Source organism: Nyctereutes procyonoides, unplaced genomic scaffold (genome assembly GCF_905146905.1).
Source record: "Nyctereutes procyonoides isolate TBG_1078 unplaced genomic scaffold, NYPRO_anot_genome, whole genome shotgun sequence".
Taxonomy (NCBI): domain Eukaryota; kingdom Metazoa; phylum Chordata; class Mammalia; order Carnivora; family Canidae; genus Nyctereutes; species Nyctereutes procyonoides.
Window position 1 is genome coordinate 52,624,862 of NW_026575133.1, and position 7,244 is coordinate 52,632,105.

Consider the following 7,244-nt stretch of genomic DNA (forward strand, 5'->3'; position numbering starts at 1 on the left):
CACAAAATTACACATACATATAGCTTCTAAAACTGGTAATAAGAAATGGAAATCAAAAAGAGAACAAAGTGAGCTCTGTATGATTTATTATGTATGTTACCTCAATCAAGCAACTTTCTCTTTCTGTCACGTCTGTATGCAAGAAAATTTTGTGGGAGAATGGGAGGGATGTCTTGTTAAACACATTCACATACTCAATCACTTGAGAAAAATATTTTTTTCTGTTATCTTGACATTGAACTCTTTGCCTGAAATCAAGCACCCAACAAAATTCTGATTAAATAGATTTATAATCATCTTAGTTTTTAGTGCCAAACCCGGTGAGCTAAAGCACATCAATTTGCTTCTCTTTTACCCAGGGCAAAATCTTGTTTCTTTGACAAATCTTTAAACTCTTCATGTAAGGGTTATGTGATCAACTTGCCTTTAATCTTTCCTAGCACATGGGAAACATCTACCCCATGTCTACTGCTCTACCAAGCATTATGGAGGTGAAGTTAGTCATTGTGATAATAATAGTAGTAATAATATCACTTATTGAGCACAGTCAAATTATCATATATAATATATATGTATAATATATCATGTATAACTTTACAAATACTATTGCATTTAGGGTGCCTGGGTGGCTCAGAGATTGAGCCTTTGCCTTTGTCTCAGGTCGTGATCCTGGGGTCCTGGGATCAAGTCCCACATCGGGTTCCCTGTAGGAAGCCTGCTTCTCCCTCTGCCTGTGTCTCTGCCTTTCTTTTTCTGACTCTCATGAATAAATAAATAGAATTTTTAAAAAATAATATTTCATTTAATCTTCAGAATCACACTATGAAATAGGTATCAGTATTATCACTGCTTTACAAATGAAGAAAATGAGACCTGACATGGCTATTTGTCTTATAGGTGTCTTATGGGTTATTTAGAATAGGGCCTTCCCTAGTAGACTAGGAAGCTCAACCACCTGGACGATTCTTCACTTAGTTACCTCACAGACACCCCAGATTCAGCATGTACAGGGTGGTCCAATTTCCTTACCCTCTAAACTTGATTTTCCTCCCATACTTAACATCATGGGGATTGCGTTAGACTAAATAATGGCTCTTCACCAAATATGTCCACATCTTATTCCCTGGACCTGTGACTACATTACCTTACGTGGCAAAAGAGACTTTGCAGATATGATGAACTTAAGGATCCTATTGTAGACTGAATTGTGCTCTCCTAAAATTCATACATCGAAGCTCTAACCCCAAGTATCCCAGAATATGACTGTATTTCAAGTTGGTGATTAATTTAAAATAAATGGAGTTGTCAGGGTGGGCCCTAATCCAATCTGACTGGTGGTGTCCTTGTTAAAAGAAAAGATTGGGACACAGAAAAGAGACACCAGACACTGGACATGTGCACACAGAAGGAAGGCCATGTGAGGACACAAGAAGGAGACAGCCATTTGCAAGCAGCCTCAGAGGAAAACCAAACCTGCCAATACCTTGGTCTCAGACCTCTAGCCCCCAGAACTGTGAGAAAATAAATTTCTGTTGTTTAAGCCAGCCAGTCTGTAGTTTCTGTCATGACAACCCTAACAAACAAACAGATCCTAGAACAGGGAGATTATTGGGGGTGGGGAGATATAATCACAAAATCACAAGGACCTTATAAGAGGAAGGCAGAAGGGTCAGAGTGTGAGAAGAAGGAAATGTGAGATGGAGCAGAGTTCAGAGACGAGAAAAGATGCACCGTTGCTGGCTTCAAAAATAGAGGAAGGAGCCATGTGCCAAGGAATCCAGGCAGCCTCTAGCAGCTGGGAAAGACAAGGAAATAGATTCTCTACTAGAGCTTCCAGAAGGAACACAGCTGGGTCCATCTCTTGATTTTAGCCCACTGAGATTGATGTTAGACTTCTGGCCTCCAAAACTGTAAGATAATAAATTTGTGTTCTTTTCAGTCACTGAGTTTGTAGCAATTTATTACAGCAGCCATGGGGAACAAACACAGGGGATGACATCACCACTCACCTGTTCCTCCAAATCCTGTTCTTTCTCTTGTGGTCCCTGCCTCCCCTCACCCACCTTTCTGAATTCACAGTCTTCCAACAGTCTCATCTGGATTATTGCCATAGCCTCCAAATGTTTTCCCTGCGTCCAGGCCCTTTCATCCTCCAAACTATTCTGCTTCTTTCTGCCAATGTGATTTTTCTTCAAATATTTTATTTATTTATTTGAGACAGAGAGAGAGCACAGATCAGCGGGGGGGGGGGGCAGAGGGAGAGGGGGAAGCAGACTCCCTGCCGAGTGGGGAGCCTCATGCCGGGCTGATCCCAGGACTCAGGGATCATGACCTGAGCCAAAGGCAGATGCTTAACTGACTGAGCCACCCAGGTGCCCCACAATGTGATTTTTCTAAATTTTTTCTTAAATGTTTTAATTGGTTTATGAACAGCTGTAAGTTAAATGCAAAAGTCGTGTCATGACATAGGAAGCTTTCCCTGGTCTCTTTTCTGCATCCACTTCCAGCCTGGGCTACATGTCTCCTATGTCATCAACCTTGGCTATAGGTCATATTTCTATTCCAGGCTACATGTTCCCCTCTCTCTAACCTGGACTGTGTGTCTTTTCTCCAGCCTATGCAACATGATCCCATCTCTCTATCCTTGGTGACAGACATTCCTCTTCAGCCCAGAACTACATGGTTCCCCCTTATTCTAGTCACTTATGTCTTTTTGAGTACACTGTGCTTGCCCTCACATGGTTGCCTTTGGTTGCTTTTCTCCTTTCTTCATCCAGATATCTCTCACTTATACTTCAAAACTTACCTCAAGTATCACCTCCTCCAGAAAGCTCTCCCTGAGGCTCTTCCACCCTATCACCAATTGGTTTAGTTGCTCATCCTCCATGCTCCCATAGCTAGAGATAGCAGTTCCATACTTCCCCCACAGTAAATATCTCTTTGCTTGCCTGAATCCTCCATTAGACTGCATTTATCCAAGCTGGAACTGTGTCTTTCTTATAATTCTCCAGTGCCCAGTACAATGCCTGATAGTGAAGAGACTATTGTTTGCTGAAAGGAGGTTTTAGGAAAAGAAGTAGAATTTCAATTTACTCATGCACTAAACAGATATTGACTGGCACTCACTATCTGTTCCATCCACCGTGGAACACACAAATATGTGTAAGACTTGATATCTACCACTTAGAATTTTTAAATTTAGTCAGCATTGAGATGTTATTTAAATGTCCAGCAGGTGGTAGCACCTAACTAGACCACAAACACTGAGCTCCAGCCTGAGAGGAAGAATTCATCCCTCAAAATAAATAAATAAATAAAAATAAAAAGGATTTGGAGAATTGGGAGTTTTGCTAGAACCAGCTCATGGAAACATGAAGGAGACTGGCAACCCAGAAGTAGAAAGCTCCCATTAATGTGATGTGGGACCTTCAATAAATACCTAATGACATGAACATGCCTCTTGTTCAAGAAGGTACTCTTTGGGTTTCCAAGGAGGCATCAAGTTTGCAAGGCATATTGAATCTGATAGAAGGAAAGGACCATGTAGGCTAACTAGGGGCAAGAGAAAACAGCAAATTGTATTAAATGACTCACAGAGTCTAAGGAAGAATTTTCATCATTAGACATTCACTTCCTAATAATTTTATGTAATCCATATCCAGAAGCAGACTATTAATGACTAATACAGGATACATGCTATTTCTTTTCAAGGTCAACTTTTGTTCAGGAAAAATGGGAAAAAATTCTCTTCTTTGACCCTATCTGGTAAAGCAGAAGCCAAGCAGATTTATACGAATGAAAATGGGGTGAGTCAGAGCACTTTATCCCATAAATAACGAAAATGGATTAAGACTGACTTGTCTCTAGGCAACCTATATAAATACAGTCATATAACCCTGATTTTTGTGTATAAAATAGATGATCGAGAGACTCACTTAAAATTATTCATGGCTATCTCTTCCCATTTTAATAGATTTTAAAAGCTGCTTCCTCGCCAGCCATCATTGTAAACCTTTCCTGATGAAGACTGCGGGCCAAGCAATTCCTTCTGCCAAGATTCAAGCACTCATTGTTGGATCTTTCAAAGTAAATTTAGGTTAAAGAGTTTGACATCTACAAAAAATTGTGAATACATAAGGATTATTTTTCTTTTTAATTTGAATGTATATAAATACATATTAGTAAATGAGTGATAATGATGACAAATTAATGTATAGTATGAATTAAAATCTCCTAGAAAATAAACCGAAAGTGCATGTAAAGATGAATGATAGTTATCAGATAAAAGAATAGGTAAAATGATTAGGGATATTTTCCACGGATCATGGGCTAGGATGAATTAGATGTCCTTCAAATTACATAGAAAATTAACTAAGAGGAAAAAAAAATAACAAAGACAAGGAACTCAAAAGTTTTCATTTTTTAATATCTTTAATGAAGCCACAAAGCAAGAAATAATGTTCATCTGAAAAAAATATAAAAATGTTTTATTTTTATATAAATAGGAAAAAAGTCTGCAAAAGAATGCATAGTGTGTGTCCTAGATTTTCATAACATGACCTGACAGTTACACAATAGCTTTTAAATGAGATTTTTGAGATGGAGTTGTGGCATTCAACGCCATGTGACTTCGTGGTGAGGGTCATCCTCCCTCCAGAATCTGATATTCCTGGATTCATCTCTCAACTCCACAATTGTCTAGCTGTGTGTGGTACTTAGCCTCTCTGTGCTTGCATGTTCAATTGCTTTTTCTACAAAATGGAGATAATAATAACATCACCTAGGGCATCTGGGTAGTGCAGTTGGTTGAGCATCAGACTCTTGGTTTCAGCTCAGGTGATGATCTCAGGGTCATGGGATAAAGAACCTTGAGGGGCTCTGCACTCAGCAGGGATTCTCTGTTCCCCCCCCCCATTCTCTCTTTCAGATGAATAAATAAATCTTTTTAAAAAATAAATAATAATATCACCTCAAAGGGTTGTTGTGATAGTTAAATGAGATAATCCAGTGAAGTCTTGGCACAGTGCTCAGCATCTAGTAAGCACTTAATAAGTACCAATTATTGTTATTGAGATTATTAATATCTGTCTACTTTTAATTTTTTTTTCTCTGTGCTGACAGAGCCTAGATTGGACATACTAAGAACTTTTTTTTTTATGTTAGCACTAGTATCAAAAAATCTGAATTTTGGTCCTGGCTCCACTACTTACCACATGTATGCCCTTGGACAAATCTCTTAATTGATTCCACCAACTATAAAAATGGGAAAAGTATTTCTATTCTACTGTCTACCCCTGCCCCCCACCTTGTGCTCATTCCAGATGCGGTAAGTTTTGTTTTAGTTTGCTTCTTTTATGTAAAGCATTATTCACATGTAAAATCTGGTGGTGGCGATGACGATGATGGTTTTAGGATTCAGAGGTACCATTAAATGTAAAAGAATACAGTATTCAGGTCTGACTAGACCAGATTACCGAGCACCACTTCTGACTGTCATATCACCTCCTTCAACTTCATGGTGACACTCCCCTCAATCAACAAGGAGAGAGAAAGGCAGACAGAAAGAAAGACAGAGAGACAGAAATTAATACTCAGGTATCCCTGATCCATCATTATTTCTATCATATTATTAATTATTCTTATTACTTTATCATTCTTGATCTACAGGGCCCATAAAAGTGGTGATGTTTTTTAAAGAGGAAATTAAAAATCAAATATTTAACTAGAACCCAAGTTGCCCAGCATACAATACCACATTCCTTCCTCAAAGATAGCAAATTACATATTCAGATACATCTATTTTACAAAGCAATATTAAAGTATATAAACAGAAAGATCCCACTGATATTTAAATTACAGGGAAAAAATCAGCAGAAAATACTTAAATAATTGTTTCTCTGCACTTGGTAGAGTTCTACACTTAAATATTTGTTAACTTTAATCCAAAAACATGAGTAAAAGTATTCTAAAATAGATGATGCTCTTGGCAATTGCAGTGAAAAGAGACAGATATGACTGTGTGCCCATTTTCTGAGTATTATGAAAGAATACTGTTTTTTGAGAATCACTGAGATTGTGATGGAAGAATGAGTCGTGGGAAAATAGGGCTGAATTATTAGGTGGGGCATTTTTCTGACTTTGCTTTATATCCCTGGGTTTAGCTCTGCTCAGAAATTTGGTCCAAAGATAATAGATCATTGATCTGCTCTACTTTTACAAAGCTCATTTTAATTAAGAGTTTCTAATAAAAGAATTATGTCTCTTGCTATGGCCTTGGTAAGCTTGGGATAAAATATGCCATAAATATTACATGGCTGTAGTGGTGCAAAGTTATGTGCAATGCGGGGTTTGAAAAACTCAAGTGCAGACCATCCACTTTACAGGTAAAGCCAAAGTATTGAATTTAAAAAATGCTGAAAATTAATACAGTAGTTTTATTTTGCATCTACTGAACTTTATTTTTAGAATCACTTTTTAGCAAGAGCACCTTAAATACTTTTTTAAAATTCTGAGTCCTCCTCCTCTGGCTTCCACAGGACTGATTCTCTGTGGTGGGGTGAAGGCATTACACAGCAAAAAATTCAGCAAGCTACCTTAAAGCCGAAGCTAAATCTTTCCCTCATAAAACGTGAAATTTCTAGACACAGATTTTGAAACTGTTTAAGCTTATATTTGGAACAATATAAAGATGCAAAATGGTTTTCATTTTTTTAATGCTTCAATTAACTTTTCATAAAAAAACAGTCACTGACAGAAATAGAAGGCACTATTCAATGAATAACAATATTTGGCAAGGGAAGCAAACACCATTTCAGAGCCTAATGTTAGAAAAAGGACACTGTGGTTCAAAGGACTTGTTTTAATTAAAGACAATAGGGGCATGTACATTTACTTTTCCTCATAAGAAACAGGCTTTTTCCCCCGAGGATATTTTTATTTTCACATCTGGAAAAAAAAAAACAGACCAAAAGTCAAAGATGCTTCTAAAGTTTGACATTCCAAGGCTCAAGTAGAAAGAATTATTACAGTTTTCATTTTCCCTTGTGTTCTCACTTCAGGAGAATCAGTCCCTACCTTCCTACAACAATGCCTTAAATAACCAAAAAAGGATAAATTATAAACAGTTATTCACCATGAGTTCTAGAATCAGATCCCAGGCAAAAGGCTCAAGTTCACGATATCACAGTAGGTTGGAAGAAAGTTCAGATTATCATCTTAATCTTAGACAGATTCAGCCTACCAAT